At 41.7% G+C, this 15,737-nt stretch overlaps 16 non-coding genes across 16 annotated transcripts; all 16 read left to right on the top strand.

The window, feature by feature from the left end:
- Positions 1–3: 3 nt before the first annotated feature.
- trnag-ucc (transfer RNA glycine (anticodon UCC)) lies at positions 4–75 on the top strand. Its single transcript has one exon. It is a non-coding gene; the product is annotated as a tRNA-Gly (tRNA).
- Positions 76–673: 598 nt separating this feature from the next.
- Positions 674–745, top strand: trnag-ucc (transfer RNA glycine (anticodon UCC)). Its single transcript has one exon. It is a non-coding gene; the product is annotated as a tRNA-Gly (tRNA).
- Positions 746–1,334: 589 nt separating this feature from the next.
- trnag-ucc (transfer RNA glycine (anticodon UCC)) lies at positions 1,335–1,406 on the top strand. The gene has a single exon. It is a non-coding gene; the product is annotated as a tRNA-Gly (tRNA).
- A 597-nt stretch (positions 1,407–2,003) lies between these two features.
- On the top strand, positions 2,004–2,075 carry trnag-ucc (transfer RNA glycine (anticodon UCC)). The gene has a single exon. It is a non-coding gene; the product is annotated as a tRNA-Gly (tRNA).
- A 2,587-nt stretch (positions 2,076–4,662) lies between these two features.
- Positions 4,663–4,734, top strand: trnag-ucc (transfer RNA glycine (anticodon UCC)). The gene has a single exon. It is a non-coding gene; the product is annotated as a tRNA-Gly (tRNA).
- Positions 4,735–5,331: 597 nt separating this feature from the next.
- trnag-ucc (transfer RNA glycine (anticodon UCC)) lies at positions 5,332–5,403 on the top strand. Its single transcript has one exon. It is a non-coding gene; the product is annotated as a tRNA-Gly (tRNA).
- A 597-nt stretch (positions 5,404–6,000) lies between these two features.
- Positions 6,001–6,072, top strand: trnae-uuc (transfer RNA glutamic acid (anticodon UUC)). The gene has a single exon. It is a non-coding gene; the product is annotated as a tRNA-Glu (tRNA).
- Positions 6,073–6,660: 588 nt separating this feature from the next.
- Positions 6,661–6,732, top strand: trnag-ucc (transfer RNA glycine (anticodon UCC)). Its single transcript has one exon. It is a non-coding gene; the product is annotated as a tRNA-Gly (tRNA).
- Positions 6,733–7,329: 597 nt separating this feature from the next.
- trnae-uuc (transfer RNA glutamic acid (anticodon UUC)) lies at positions 7,330–7,401 on the top strand. Its single transcript has one exon. It is a non-coding gene; the product is annotated as a tRNA-Glu (tRNA).
- A 588-nt stretch (positions 7,402–7,989) lies between these two features.
- trnag-ucc (transfer RNA glycine (anticodon UCC)) lies at positions 7,990–8,061 on the top strand. Its single transcript has one exon. It is a non-coding gene; the product is annotated as a tRNA-Gly (tRNA).
- Positions 8,062–8,659: 598 nt separating this feature from the next.
- trnag-ucc (transfer RNA glycine (anticodon UCC)) lies at positions 8,660–8,731 on the top strand. Its single transcript has one exon. It is a non-coding gene; the product is annotated as a tRNA-Gly (tRNA).
- A 589-nt stretch (positions 8,732–9,320) lies between these two features.
- Positions 9,321–9,392, top strand: trnag-ucc (transfer RNA glycine (anticodon UCC)). The gene has a single exon. It is a non-coding gene; the product is annotated as a tRNA-Gly (tRNA).
- Positions 9,393–11,979: 2,587 nt separating this feature from the next.
- trnag-ucc (transfer RNA glycine (anticodon UCC)) lies at positions 11,980–12,051 on the top strand. Its single transcript has one exon. It is a non-coding gene; the product is annotated as a tRNA-Gly (tRNA).
- A 597-nt stretch (positions 12,052–12,648) lies between these two features.
- Positions 12,649–12,720, top strand: trnag-ucc (transfer RNA glycine (anticodon UCC)). The gene has a single exon. It is a non-coding gene; the product is annotated as a tRNA-Gly (tRNA).
- Positions 12,721–13,317: 597 nt separating this feature from the next.
- trnag-ucc (transfer RNA glycine (anticodon UCC)) lies at positions 13,318–13,389 on the top strand. The gene has a single exon. It is a non-coding gene; the product is annotated as a tRNA-Gly (tRNA).
- A 597-nt stretch (positions 13,390–13,986) lies between these two features.
- Positions 13,987–14,058, top strand: trnae-uuc (transfer RNA glutamic acid (anticodon UUC)). The gene has a single exon. It is a non-coding gene; the product is annotated as a tRNA-Glu (tRNA).
- The last annotated feature ends 1,679 nt before the right edge of the window (positions 14,059–15,737 follow it).

Genomic DNA, 15,737 nt, shown 5'->3' with positions numbered 1-15,737 from the left:
TGTGTGATGGTGGTGCAGTGGTAAGCATGGTTGCCTTCCAAGCAGTTGACCTGGGTTTGATTCCCAGCCATCACATTTGTCAATTTCTACTTGAGGTTGAAATGAACTTCTGATGCCTCTGGTTGCAAGCAGTTCTTACAGCAGCATCTCAAGGATTTTGTTGAGCAACCTGTTTTCAAAGGGTCATGCACAAATGCTTGCAATGCAAAGTCTGCGTGTCATCAAACTGTCATAATGTACTGGCACCAGTGCTACCTGAATTCATACTATGAGTTGTCAATCACCAAAGACATCAATGTCGGAGCTGGGCTCAGGCCCTGCAAGTCAAGCAGCAGTGTTTCAAATTCCTCAACAACATCAGTGAGTCATTTCCAGTTAAATTCTGGGGAATTGCTCCCTGAGTGGGCAGAGGCAGACAAAATGGGAAGAATGTTGAAGGAATCCCCACTTGACACTTGACATACATTGTGTGAATCTGGAATTAATTTTATTGTCACCAAAATATTACAATTTTTAGCTGGTTCCTTCGATGCTTTCTTTTATCTGTCTATCTTGCATTACATGTGATGTTACATTTCATCAAATCTGTCGAATTGCATCAGAAGGAACAAAAACGGCTTCAGAAAAAGCTGCAGGATTACTGTGCGGTTTATCAAAGTTGCTTTTCAGTTGTGTGATGGTGGTGCAGTGGTAAGCATGGTTGCCTTCCAAGCAGTTGACCTGGGTTCGATTCCCAGCCATCACATTTGTCAATTTCTACTTGAGGTTGAAATGTACCTCTGGTTGCAAGCAGTTCTTACAGCAGCATCTCCAGGATTTTGTTGAGCAACCTGTTTTCAAAGGCTCATGCACAAATGCTTGCAATGCAAATTCTGCGTGTCATCAAACTGTCATAATGTACTGGCACCAGTGCGACCTGAATTCATACTATGAGTTGTCAATCACCAAAGACATCAATGTCGGAGCTGGGCTCAGGTCCTGCAAGTCAAGCAGCAGTGTTCCAAATTCTTTAACAACATCAGTGAGTCATTTCCAGTTAAATTCTGGGGAATTGCTCGCTGAGAGGGCAGAGGCAGACAAGATGGGAAGAATGTTGAAGGAATCCCCAGCTGACACTTGACATACATTGTGTGAATCTGGAATTCATTTAATTGTGACCAAAAAATTGCAATTTTTAGCTGGTTCCTTCGATGCTTTCTTTTATCTGTCTACCTTGCATTACATGTGATGTTACATTTCATCAAATCTGTCGAATTGCATCAGAAGGAACAAAAACGGCTTCAGAAAAAGCTGCAGGATTACTGTGCGGTTTATCAAAGTTGCTTTTCAGTTGTGTGATGGTGGTGCAGTGGTAAGCATGGTTGCCTTCCAAGCAGTTGACCTGGGTTTGATTCCCAGCCATCACATTTGTCAATTTCTACTTGAGGTTGAAATGAACTTCTGATGCCTCTGGTTGCAAGCAGTTCTTACAGCAGCATCTCAAGGATTTTGTTGAGCAACCTGTTTTCAAAGGGTCATGCACAAATGCTTGCAATGCAAAGTCTGCGTGTCATCAAACTGTCATAATGTACTGGCACCAGTGCTACCTGAATTCATACTATGAGTTGTCAATCACCAAAGACATCAATGTCGGAGCTGGGCTCAGGCCCTGCAAGTCAAGCAGCAGTGTTTCAAATTCCTCAACAACATCAGTGAGTCATTTCCAGTTAAATTCTGGGGAATTGCTCCCTGAGTGGGCAGAGGCAGACAAAATGGGAAGAATGTTGAAGGAATCCCCACTGGACACTTGACATACATTGTGTGAATCTGGAATTAATTTTATTGTCACCAAAATATTGCAATTTTCAGCTGGTTCCTTCGATGCTTTCTTTTATCTGTCTATCTTGCATTACATGTGATGTTACATTTCATCAAATCTGTCGAATTGCATCAGAAGGAACAAAAACGGCTTCAGAAAAAGCTGCAGGATTACTGTGCGGTTTATCAAAGTTGCTTTCAGTTGTGTGATGGTGGTGCAGTGGTAAGCATGGTTGCCTTCCAAGCAGTTGACCTGGGTTTGATTCCCAGCCATCACATTTGTCAATTTCTACTTGAGGTTGAAATGAACTTCTGATGCCTCTGGTTGCAAGCAGTTCTTACAGCAGCATCTCAAGGATTTTGTTGAGCAACCTGTTTTCAAAGGGTCATGCACAAATGCTTGCAATGCAAAGTCTGCGTGTCATCAAACTGTCATAATGTGCTGGCACCAGTGCTACCTGAATTCATACTATGAGTTGTCAATCACCAAAGACATCAATGTCGGAGCTGGGCTCAGGCCCTGCAAGTCAAGCAGCAGTGTTTCAAATTCCTCAACAACATCAGTGAGTCATTTCCAGTTAAATTCTGGGGAATTGCTCCCTGAGTGGGCAGAGGCAGACAAAATGGGAAGAATGTTGAAGGAATCCCCACTTGACACTTGACATACATTGTGTGAATCTGGAATTAATTTTATTGTCACCAAAATATTGCAATTTTCAGCTGGTTCCTTCGATGCTTTCTTTTATCTGTCTATCTTGCATTACATGTGATGTTACATTTCATCAAATCTGTCGAATTGCATCAGAAGGAACAAAAACTGCTTCAGAAAAAGCTGCAGGATTACTGTGCGGTTTATCAAAGTTGCTTTCAGTTGTGTGATGGTGGTGCAGTGATAAACATGGTTGCCTTTCAAGCAGTTGACCTGGGTTCGATTCCCAACCATCACGTTTGTCATTTCTACTTGAGGATGAAATGATCCTCTGGTTGCAAGCAGTTCTTAAAGCAACATCTCAATGATTTTGTTGAGCAACCTGTTTTCAAAGGGTCATGTACAAATTCTTGCAATGCAAAGTCCATGTGTCATCAATCTGTCATAATGTATGGGCGACAGTGCTACCCGAATTCGTAGTATGAGCTGTCAGTGACCAAAGACATCAATGTCGGAGCTGGGCTCAGGTCCTGCAAGTCAAGCAGCAGTGTTCCAAATTCTTTAACAACATCAGTGAGTCATTTCCAGTTAAATTCTGGGGAATTGCTCCCTGAGAGGGCAGAGGCAGACAAGATGGGAAGAATGTTGAAGGAATCCCCAGCTGACACTTGACATACATTGTGTGAATCTGGAATTCATTTAATTGTGACCAAAATATTGCAATTTTTAGCTGGTTCCTTCGATGCTTTCTTTTATCTGTCTATCTTGCATTACATGTGATGTTACATTTCATCAAATCTGTCGAATTGCATCAGAAGGAACAAAAACGGCTTCAGAAAAAGCTGCAGGATTACTGTGCGGTTTATCAAAGTTGCTTTTCAGTTGTGTGATGGTGGTGCAGTGGTAAGCATGGTTGCCTTCCAAGCAGTTGACCTGGGTTAGATTCCCAACCATCACATTTGTCAATTTCTACTTGAGGTTGAAATGAACTTCTGATGCCTCTGGTTGCAAGCAGTTCTTACAGCAGCATCTCAAGGATTTTGTTGAGCAACCTGTTTTCAAAGGGTCATGCACAAATGCTTGCAATGCAAAGTCTGCGTGTCATCAAACTGTTATAATGTACTGGCACCAGTGCTACCTGAATTCATACTATGAGTTGTCAATCACCAAAGACATCAATGTCGGAGCTGGGCTCAGGCCCTGCAAGTCAAGCAGCAGTGTTTCAAATTCCTCAACAACATAAGTGAGTCATTTCCAGTTAAATTCTGGGGAATTGCTCCCTGAGTGGGCAGAGGCAGACAAAATGGGAAGAATGTTGAAGGAATCCCCACTTGACACTTGACATACATTGTGTGAATCTGGAATTCATTTTATTGTCACCAAAATATTGCAATTTTTAGCTGGTTCCTTCGATGCTTTCTTTTATCTGTCTATCTTGCATTACATGTGATGTTACATTTCATCAAATCTGTCGAATTGCATCAGAAGGAACAAAAACTGCTTCAGAAAAAGCTGCAGGATTACTGTGCGGTTTATCAAAGTTGGTTTGCAGTTGTTTGTTGGTGGTGCAGTGGTAAGCATGGTTGCCTTCCAAGCAGTTGACCTGGGCTCGATTCGCAGCCATCACATTTGTCATTTTTAATTGAGGATGAAATGATCCTCTGGTTGAAAGCAGTTCTTATAGCAACATCTCAAGTATTTTGTTGAGCAACCTGTTTTCAAAGGGTCATGTACAAATTCTTGCAATGCAAAGTCCATGTGTCATCAATCTGTCATAATGTATGGGCGACAGTGCTACCCGAATTCGTAGTATGAGCTGTCAGTGACCAAAGACATCAATGTCGGAGCTGGGCTCAGGTCCTGCAAGTCAAGCAGCAGTGTTCCAAATTCTTTAACAACATCAGTGAGTCATTTCCAGTTAAATTCTGGGGAATTGCTCTCTGAGAGGGCAGAGGCAGACAAGATGGGAAGAATGTTGAAGGAATCCCCAGTTGACACTTGACATACATTGTGTGAATCTGGAATTCATTTAATTGTGACCAAAATATTGCAATTTTTAGCTGGTTCCTTCGATGCTTTCTTTTATCTGTCTGTCTTGCATTACATGTGATGTTACATTTCATCAAATCTGTCGAATTGCATCAGAAGGAACAAAAACGGCTTCAGAAAAAGCTGCAGGATTACTGTGCGGTTTATCAAAGTTGCTTTTCAGTTGTGTGATGGTGGTGCAGTGGTAAGCATGGTTGCCTTCCAAGCAGTTGACCTGGGTTTGATTCCCAGCCATCACATTTGTCAATTTCTACTTGAGGTTGAAATGAACTTCTGATGCCTCTGGTTGCAAGCAGTTCTTACAGCAGCATCTCAAGGATTTTGTTGAGCAACCTGTTTTCAAAGGGTCATGCACAAATGCTTGCAATGCAAAGTCTGCGTGTCATCAAACTGTCATAATGTGCTGGCACCAGTGCTACCTGAATTCATACTATGAGTTGTCAATCACCAAAGACATCAATGTCGGAGCTGGGCTCAGGCCCTGCAAGTCAAGCAGCAGTGTTTCAAATTCCTCAACAACATCAGTGAGTCATTTCCAGTTAAATTCTGGGGAATTGCTCCCTGAGTGGGCAGAGGCAGACAAAATGGGAAGAATGTTGAAGGAATCCCCACTGGACACTTGACATACATTGTGTGAATCTGGAATTAATTTTATTGTCACCAAAATATTGCAATTTTCAGCTGGTTCCTTCGATGCTTTCTTTTATCTGTCTATCTTGCATTACATGTGATGTTACATTTCATCAAATCTGTCGAATTGCATCAGAAGGAACAAAAACGGCTTCAGAAAAAGCTGCAGGATTACTGTGCGGTTTATCAAAGTTGCTTTCAGTTGTGTGATGGTGGTGCAGTGGTAAGCATGGTTGCCTTCCAAGCAGTTGACCTGGGTTTGATTCCCAGCCATCACATTTGTCAATTTCTACTTGAGGTTGAAATGAACTTCTGATGCCTCTGGTTGAAAGCAGTTCTTACAGCAGCATCTCAAGGATTTTGTTGAGCAACCTGTTTTCAAAGGGTCATGCACAAATGCTTGCAATGCAAAGTCTGCGTGTCATCAAACTGTCATAATGTACTGGCACCAGTGCTACCTGAATTCATACTATGAGTTGTCAATCACCAAAGACATCAATGTCGGAGCTGGGCTCAGGCCCTGCAAGTCAAGCAGCAGTGTTTCAAATTCCTCAACAACATCAGTGAGTCATTTCCAGTTAAATTCTGGGGAATTGCTCCCTGAGTGGGCAGAGGCAGACAAAATGGGAAGAATGTTGAAGGAATCCCCACTTGACACTTGACATACATTGTGTGAATCTGGAATTAATTTTATTGTCACCAAAATATTGCAATTTTCAGCTGGTTCCTTCGATGCTTTCTTTTATCTGTCTATCTTGCATTACATGTGATGTTACATTTCATCAAATCTGTCGAATTGCATCAGAAGGAACAAAAACTGCTTCAGAAAAAGCTGCAGGATTACTGTGCGGTTTATCAAAGTTGCTTTCAGTTGTGTGATGGTGGTGCAGTGATAAACATGGTTGCCTTTCAAGCAGTTGACCTGGGTTCGATTCCCAACCATCACATTTGTCATTTCTACTTGAGGATGAAATGATCCTCTGGTTGCAAGCAGTTCTTAAAGCAACATCTCAAGGATTTTGTTGAGCAACCTGTTTTCAAAGGGTCATGTACAAATTCTTGCAATGCAAAGTCCATGTGTCATCAATCTGTCATAATGTATGGGCGACAGTGCTACCCGAATTCGTAGTATGAGCTGTCAGTGACCAAAGACATCAATGTCGGAGCTGGGCTCAGGTCCTGCAAGTCAAGCAGCAGTGTTCCAAATTCTTTAACAACATCAGTGAGTCATTTCCAGTTAAATTCTGGGGAATTGCTCTCTGAGAGGGCAGAGGCAGACAAGATGGGAAGAATGTTGAAGGAATCCCCAGCTGACACTTGACATACATTGTGTGAATCTGGAATTCATTTAATTGTCACCAAAATATTGCAATTTTTAGCTGGTTCCTTCGATGCTTTCTTTTATCTGTCTATCTTGCATTACATGTGATGTTACATTTCATCAAATCTGTCGAATTGCATCAGAAGGAACAAAAACGGCTTCAGAAAAAGCTGCAGGATTACTGTGCGGTTTATCGAAGTTGCTTTTCAGTTGTGTGATGGTGGTGCAGTGGTAAGCATGGTTGCCTTCCAAGCAGTTGACCTGGGTTTGATTCCCAGCCATCACATTTGTCAATTTCTACTTGAGGTTGAAATGAACTTCTGATGCCTCTGGTTGCAAGCAGTTCTTACAGCAGCATCTCAAGGATTTTGTTGAGCAACCTGTTTTCAAAGGGTCATGCACAAATGCTTGCAATGCAAAGTCTGCGTGTCATCAAACTGTCATAATGTGCTGGCACCAGTGCTACCTGAATTCATACTATGAGTTGTCAATCACCAAATACATCAATGTCGGAGCTAGGCTCAGGCCCTGCAAGTCAAGCAGCAGTGTTTCAAATTCCTCAACAACATCAGTGAGTCATTTCCAGTTAAATTCTGGGGAATTGCTCCCTGAGTGGGCAGAGGCAGACAAAATGGGAAGAATGTTGAAGGAATCCCCACTTGACACTTGACATACATTGTGTGAATCTGGAATTAATTTTATTGTCACCAAAATATTGCAATTTTCAGCTGGTTCCTTCGATGCTTTCTTTTATCTGTCTATCTTGCATTACATGTGATGTTACATTTCATCAAATCTGTCGAATTGCATCAGAAGGAACAAAAACTGCTTCAGAAAAAGCTGCAGGATTACTGTGCGGTTTATCAAAGTTGCTTTCAGTTGTGTGATGGTGGTGCAGTGATAAACATGGTTGCCTTTCAAGCAGTTGACCTGGGTTCGATTCCCAACCATCACATTTGTCATTTCTACTTGAGGATGAAATGATCCTCTGGTTGCAAGCAGTTCTTAAAGCAACATCTCAAGGATTTTGTTGAGCAACCTGTTTTCAAAGGGTCATGTACAAATTCTTGCAATGCAAAGTCCATGTGTCATCAATCTGTCATAATGTATGGGCGACAGTGCTACCCGAATTCGTAGTATGAGCTGTCAGTGACCAAAGACATCAATGTCGGAGCTGGGCTCAGGTCCTGCAAGTCAAGCAGCAGTGTTCCAAATTCTTTAACAACATCAGTGAGTCATTTCCAGTTAAATTCTGGGGAATTGCTCTCTGAGACGGCAGAGGCAGACAAGATGGGAAGAATGTTGAAGGAATCCCCAGCTGACACTTGACATACATTGTGTGAATCTGGAATTCATTTAATTGTGACCAAAAAATTGCAATTTTTAGCTGGTTCCTTCGATGCTTTCTTTTATCTGTCTATCTTGCATTACATGTGATGTTACCTTTCATTAAATCTGTCGAATTGCATCAGAAGGAACAAAAACGGCTTCAGAAAAAGCTGCAGGATTACTGTGCGGTTTATCAAAGTTGCTTTTCAGTTGTGTGATGGTGGTGCAGTGGTAAGCATGGTTGCCTTCCAAGCAGTTGACCTGGGTTTGATTCCCAGCCATCACATTTGTCAATTTCTACTTGAGGTTGAAATGAACTTCTGATGCCTCTGGTTGCAAGCAGTTCTTACAGCAGCATCTCAAGGATTTTGTTGAGCAACCTGTTTTCAAAGGGTCATGCACAAATGCTTGCAATGCAAAGTCTGCGTGTCATCAAACTGTCATAATGTACTGGCACCAGTGCTACCTGAATTCATACTATGAGTTGTCAATCACCAAAGACATCAATGTCGGAGCTGGGCTCAGGCCCTGCAAGTCAAGCAGCAGTGTTTCAAATTCCTCAACAACATCAGTGAGTCATTTCCAGTTAAATTCTGGGGAATTGCTCCCTGAGTGGGCAGAGGCAGACAAAATGGGAAGAATGTTGAAGGAATCCCCACTTGACACTTGACATACATTGTGTGAATCTGGAATTAATTTTATTGTCACCAAAATATTACAATTTTTAGCTGGTTCCTTCGATGCTTTCTTTTATCTGTCTATCTTGCATTACATGTGATGTTACATTTCATCAAATCTGTCGAATTGCATCAGAAGGAACAAAAACGGCTTCAGAAAAAGCTGCAGGATTACTGTGCGGTTTATCAAAGTTGCTTTTCAGTTGTGTCATGGTGGTGCAGTGGTAAGCATGGTTGCCTTCCAAGCAGTTGACCTGGGTTCGATTCCCAGCCATCACATTTGTCAATTTCTACTTGAGGTTGAAATGTACCTCTGGTTGCAAGCAGTTCTTACAGCAGCATCTCCAGGATTTTGTTGAGCAACCTGTTTTCAAAGGCTCATGCACAAATGCTTGCAATGCAAATTCTGCGTGTCATCAAACTGTCATAATGTACTGGCACCAGTGCTACCTGAATTCATACTATGAGTTGTCAATCACCAAAGACATCAATGTCGGAGCTGGGCTCAGGTCCTGCAAGTCAAGCAGCAGTGTTCCAAATTCTTTAACAACATCAGTGAGTCATTTCCAGTTAAATTCTGGGGAATTGCTCGCTGAGAGGGCAGAGGCAGACAAGATGGGAAGAATGTTGAAGGAATCCCCAGCTGACACTTGACATACATTGTGTGAATCTGGAATTCATTTAATTGTGACCAAAAAATTGCAATTTTTAGCTGGTTCCTTCGATGCTTTCTTTTATCTGTCTACCTTGCATTACATGTGATGTTACATTTCATCAAATCTGTCGAATTGCATCAGAAGGAACAAAAACGGCTTCAGAAAAAGCTGCAGGATTACTGTGCGGTTTATCAAAGTTGCTTTTCAGTTGTGTGATGGTGGTGCAGTGGTAAGCATGGTTGCCTTCCAAGCAGTTGACCTGGGTTTGATTCCCAGCCATCACATTTGTCAATTTCTACTTGAGGTTGAAATGAACTTCTGATGCCTCTGGTTGCAAGCAGTTCTTACAGCAGCATCTCAAGGATTTTGTTGAGCAACCTGTTTTCAAAGGGTTATGCACAAATGCTTGCAATGCAAAGTCTGCGTGTCATCAAACTGTCATAATGTACTGGCACCAGTGCTACCTGAATTCATACTATGAGTTGTCAATCACCAAAGACATCAATGTCGGAGCTGGGCTCAGGCCCTGCAAGTCAAGCAGCAGTGTTTCAAATTCCTCAACAACATCAGTGAGTCATTTCCAGTTAAATTCTGGGGAATTGCTCCCTGAGTGGGCAGAGGCAGACAAAATGGGAAGAATGTTGAAGGAATCCCCACTTGACACTTGACATACATTGTGTGAATCTGGAATTAATTTTATTGTCACCAAAATATTGCAATTTTCAGCTGGTTCCTTCGATGCTTTCTTTTATCTGTCTATCTTGCATTACATGTGATGTTACATTTCATCAAATCTGTCGAATTGCATCAGAAGGAACAAAAACTGCTTCAGAAAAAGCTGCAGGATTACTGTGCGGTTTATCAAAGTTGCTTTCAGTTGTGTGATGGTGGTGCAGTGATAAACATGGTTGCCTTTCAAGCAGTTGACCTGGGTTCGATTCCCAACCATCACGTTTGTCATTTCTACTTGAGGATGAAATGATCCTCTGGTTGCAAGCAGTTCTTAAAGCAACATCTCAATGATTTTGTTGAGCAACCTGTTTTCAAAGGGTCATGTACAAATTCTTGCAATGCAAAGTCCATGTGTCATCAAGCTGTCATAATGTATGGGCGACAGTGCTACCCGAATTCGTAGTATGAGCTGTCAGTGACCAAAGACATCACTGTCGGAGCTGGGCTCAGGTCCTGCAAGTCAAGCAGCAGTGTTCCAAATTCTTTAACAACATCAGTGAGTCATTTCCAGTTAAATTCTGGGGAATTGCTCCCTGAGAGGGCAGAGGCAGACAAGATGGGAAGAATGTTGAAGGAATCCCCAGCTGACACTTGACATACATTGTGTGAATCTGGAATTCATTTAATTGTGACCAAAATATTGCAATTTTTAGCTGGTTCCTTCGATGCTTTCTTTTATCTGTCTATCTTGCATTACATGTGATGTTACATTTCATCAAATCTGTCGAATTGCATCAGAAGGAACAAAAACGGCTTCAGAAAAAGCTGCAGGATTACTGTGCGGTTTATCAAAGTTGCTTTTCAGTTGTGTGATGGTGGTGCAGTGGTAAGCATGGTTGCCTTCCAAGCAGTTGACCTGGGTTAGATTCCCAACCATCACATTTGTCAATTTCTACTTGAGGTTGAAATGAACTTCTGATGCCTCTGGTTGCAAGCAGTTCTTACAGCAGCATCTCAAGGATTTTGTTGAGCAACCTGTTTTCAAAGGGTCATGCACAAATGCTTGCAATGCAAAGTCTGCGTGTCATCAAACTGTTATAATGTACTGGCACCAGTGCTACCTGAATTCATACTATGAGTTGTCAATCACCAAAGACATCAATGTCGGAGCTGGGCTCAGGCCCTGCAAGTCAAGCAGCAGTGTTTCAAATTCCTCAACAACATAAGTGAGTCATTTCCAGTTAAATTCTGGGGAATTGCTCCCTGAGTGGGCAGAGGCAGACAAAATGGGAAGAATGTTGAAGGAATCCCCACTTGACACTTGACATACATTGTGTGAATCTGGAATTCATTTTATTGTCACCAAAATATTGCAATTTTTAGCTGGTTCCTTCGATGCTTTCTTTTATCTGTCTATCTTGCATTACATGTGATGTTACATTTCATCAAATCTGTCGAATTGCATCAGAAGGAACAAAAACTGCTTCAGAAAAAGCTGCAGGATTACTGTGCGGTTTATCAAAGTTGGTTTGCAGTTGTTTGTTGGTGGTGCAGTGGTAAGCATGGTTGCCTTCCAAGCAGTTGACCTGGGCTCGATTCGCAGCCATCACATTTGTCATTTTTAATTGAGGATGAAATGATCCTCTGGTTGAAAGCAGTTCTTATAGCAACATCTCAAGTATTTTGTTGAGCAACCTGTTTTCAAAGGGTCATGTACAAATTCTTGCAATGCAAAGTCCATGTGTCATCAATCTGTCATAATGTATGGGCGACAGTGCTACCCGAATTCGTAGTATGAGCTGTCAGTGACCAAAGACATCAATGTCGGAGCTGGGCTCAGGTCCTGCAAGTCAAGCAGCAGTGTTCCAAATTCTTTAACAACATCAGTGAGTCATTTCCAGTTAAATTCTGGGGAATTGCTCTCTGAGAGGGCAGAGGCAGACAAGATGGGAAGAATGTTGAAGGAATCCCCAGTTGACACTTGACATACATTGTGTGAATCTGGAATTCATTTAATTGTGACCAAAATATTGCAATTTTTAGCTGGTTCCTTCGATGCTTTCTTTTATCTGTCTGTCTTGCATTACATGTGATGTTACATTTCATCAAATCTGTCGAATTGCATCAGAAGGAACAAAAACGGCTTCAGAAAAAGCTGCAGGATTACTGTGCGGTTTTTCAAAGTTGCTTTTCAGTTGTGTGATGGTGGTGCAGTGGTAAGCATGGTTGCCTTCCAAGCAGTTGACCTGGGTTTGATTCCCAGCCATCACATTTGTCAATTTCTACTTGAGGTTGAAATGAACTTCTGATGCCTCTGGTTGCAAGCAGTTCTTACAGCAGCATCTCAAGGATTTTGTTGAGCAACCTGTTTTCAAAGGGTCATGCACAAATGCTTGCAATGCAAAGTCTGCGTGTCATCAAACTGTCATAATGTGCTGGCACCAGTGCTACCTGAATTCATACTATGAGTTGTCAATCACCAAAGACATCAATGTCGGAGCTGGGCTCAGGCCCTGCAAGTCAAGCAGCAGTGTTTCAAATTCCTCAACAACATCAGTGAGTCATTTCCAGTTAAATTCTGGGGAATTGCTCCCTGAGTGGGCAGAGGCAGACAAAATGGGAAGAATGTTGAAGGAATCCCCACTGGACACTTGACATACATTGTGTGAATCTGGAATTAATTTTATTGTCACCAAAATATTGCAATTTTCAGCTGGTTCCTTCGATGCTTTCTTTTATCTGTCTATCTTGCATTACATGTGATGTTACATTTCATCAAATCTGTCGAATTGCATCAGAAGGAACAAAAACGGCTTCAGAAAAAGCTGCAGGATTACTGTGCGGTTTATCAAAGTTGCTTTCAGTTGTGTGATGGTGGTGCAGTGGTAAGCATGGTTGCCTTCCAAGCAGTTGACCTGGGTTTGATTCCCAGCCATCACATTTGTCAATTTCTACTTGAGGTTGAAATGAACTTCTGATGCCTCTGGTTGAAAGCAGTTCTTACAGCAGCATCTCAAGGATTTTGTTGAGCAACCTGTTTTCAAAGGGTCATGCACAAATGCTTGCAATGCAAAGTCTGCGTGTCATCAAACTGTCATAATGTACTGGCACCAGTGCTACCTGAATTCATACTATGAGTTGTCAATCACCAAAGACATCAATGTCGGAGCTGGGCTCAGGCCCTGCAAGTCAAGCAGCAGTGTTTCAAATTCCTCAACAACATCAGTGAGTCATTTCCAGTTAAATTCTGGGGAATTGCTCCCTGAGTGGGCAGAGGCAGACAAAATGGGAAGAATGTTGAAGGAATCCCCACTGGACACTTGACATACATTGTGTGAATCTGGAATTAATTTTATTGTCACCAAAATATTGCAATTTTCAGCTGGTTCCTTCGATGCTTTCTTTTATCTGTCTATCTTGCATTACATGTGATGTTACATTTCATCAAATCTGTCGAATTGCATCAGAAGGAACAAAAACTGCTTCAGAAAAAGCTGCAGGATTACTGTGCGGTTTATCAAAGTTGCTTTCAGTTGTGTGATGGTGGTGCAGTGGTAAGCATGGTTGCCTTCCAAGCAGTTGACCTGGGTTTGATTCCCAGCCATCACATTTGTCAATTTCTACTTGAGGTTGAAATGAACTTCTGATGCCTCTGGTTGCAAGCAGTTCTTACAGCAGCATCTCAAGGATTTTGTTGAGCAACCTGTTTTCAAAGGGTCATGCACAAATGCTTGCAATGCAAAGTCTGCGTGTCATCAAACTGTCATAATGGACTGGCACCAGTGCTACCTGAATTCATACTATGAGTTGTCAATCACCAAAGACATCAATGTCGGAGCTGGGCTCAGGCCCTGCAAGTCAAGCAGCAGTGTTTCAAATTCCTCAACAACATCAGTGAGTCATTTCCAGTTAAATTCTGGGGAATTGCTCCCTGAGTGGGCAGAGGCAGACAAAATGGGAAGAATGTTGAAGGAATCCCCACTTGACACTTGACATACATTGTGTGAATCTGGAATTCATTTTATTGTCACCAAAATATTGCAATTTTTAGCTGGTTCCTTCGATGCTTTCTTTTATCTGTCTATCTTGCATTACATGTGATGTTACATTTCATCAAATCTGTCGAATTGCATCAGAAGGAACAAAAACTGCTTCAGAAAAAGCTGCAGGATTACTGTGCGGTTTATCAAACTTGCTTTCAGTTGTGTGATGGTGGTGCAGTGGTAAACATGGTTGCCTTTCAAGCAGTTGACCTGGGTTTGATTCCCAACCATCACATTTGTCAATTTCTACTTGAAGAGGAAATGAATGTCTGATGACTCTGGTTGCAAGCAGTTCTTACAGCAGCATCTCAAGGATTTTGTTGAGCAAATTGTTTTCAAAGGGTCATGTACGAATGCTTGCAATGCAAAGTCGACGTTTCATCAATCTGTCATAATGTACTGGCGACAGTGCGACCTTAATTCATACTATGAACTGTCAATCACCAAAGACATCAATGTTGGAGCTGGGCTCAGGACCTGCAAGTCAAGCAGCAGTGTTTCAAATAGTTTATCAACATCAATGAGTTATTTCCAGTTAAATTCTGAGGAATTGCTCCCTGAGAGGGCAAAGGCAGACAAAATGGGAATAATGAAGAAGGAATCCCCAGTTGACACTTGACATACATTGTGTTAATCTTAATTCATTTAATTGTGACCAAAATATTGCAATTTTTAGCTGATTCCTTCGATGCTTTCTTTTATCTGTCTATCTTGCATTACATATGATGCAACCTTTCATCAAATCTGTGGAATTGCATCAGCAGGAACAAAAACTGCTTCAGAAAAAGCTGCAGGATTACTATGCGGTTTATCAAAACTTGGTTTCAGTTCTGTGATGGTGGTGCAGTGGTAAGCATGGTTGCTTTCCAAGCAGTTGACTTGGGTTTGATTCCCAGCCATCACATTTGTCAATTTCTACTTGAATAGCAAATGAATGTCTGATGACTCTGGTTGCAAGCAGTGATAACAACAGCATTTCTAAGATTTTGTTGAGCAACATGTTTTCAAAGGGTCACATGCGAATGCTTGCAATGCAAAGTCGATGTGTCATCAATCTGTCATAATGTGCTGGCTACAGTGCTACCCGAATTAATAGTATGAGCTGTCAATGACCAAAGACATCAATGTCAGAGCTGGGCTCAGGTCCTGCAAGTCAAGCAGTAGTGTTTCAAATTCTTTCACAACATCAGTGAGTCTTTTCCAGTTAATTTCTGGGGAATTGCTCCCTGAGAGGGAAGAGGCAGACAAAATGGGAAGAATGTTGAAGGAATCCCCAGTTGACACTTGACATACATTGTGTGAATCTGGAATTCATTTAATTGCGACCAAAATATTGCAATTTGTAGCTTGTTCCTTCGATGCTTTCTTTTATATGTCTATCTTGCATTACATGTGATGTTACCTTTCATTAAATCTGTCGAATTGCATCAGAAGAAACAAAAACTGCTTCAGAAAAAGCTGCAGGATTACTATGCGGTTTATCAAAACTTGGTTTCAGATGTGTGATGCTGGTGCAGTGGTAAGCATGGTTGCCTTCCAAGCAGTTGACCTGGGTTTGATTCCCAGCCATCACATTTGTCAATTTCTACTTGAGGATGAAATGAGCCTCTGATGAATCTGGTTGCAAGCAGCATCTCAAGGATTTTGTTGAGCAACCTGTTTTCAAAGGGTCATGTACGAATGCTTGCAATGCAAAGTCGACGTTTCATCAATCTGTCATAATGTACTGGCGACAGTGCGACATTAATTCATACTATGAGCTGTCAATCACCAAAGACATCAATGTTGGAGCTGGGCTCAGGACCTGCAAGTGCAGCAGCAGTGTTTCAAATTGTTTAACAACATCAATTAGTTATTTCCAGTTAAATTCTGGGGAATTGCTCCCTGAGAGGGCAGAGGCAGACAAAATGGGAA

The sequence above is a fragment of the Pristiophorus japonicus genome, chromosome 19 (assembly GCF_044704955.1).
Source record: "Pristiophorus japonicus isolate sPriJap1 chromosome 19, sPriJap1.hap1, whole genome shotgun sequence".
NCBI lineage: Eukaryota > Metazoa > Chordata > Chondrichthyes > Pristiophoridae > Pristiophorus > Pristiophorus japonicus.
This window is presented reverse-complemented; position numbering and strand designations above follow the sequence as displayed.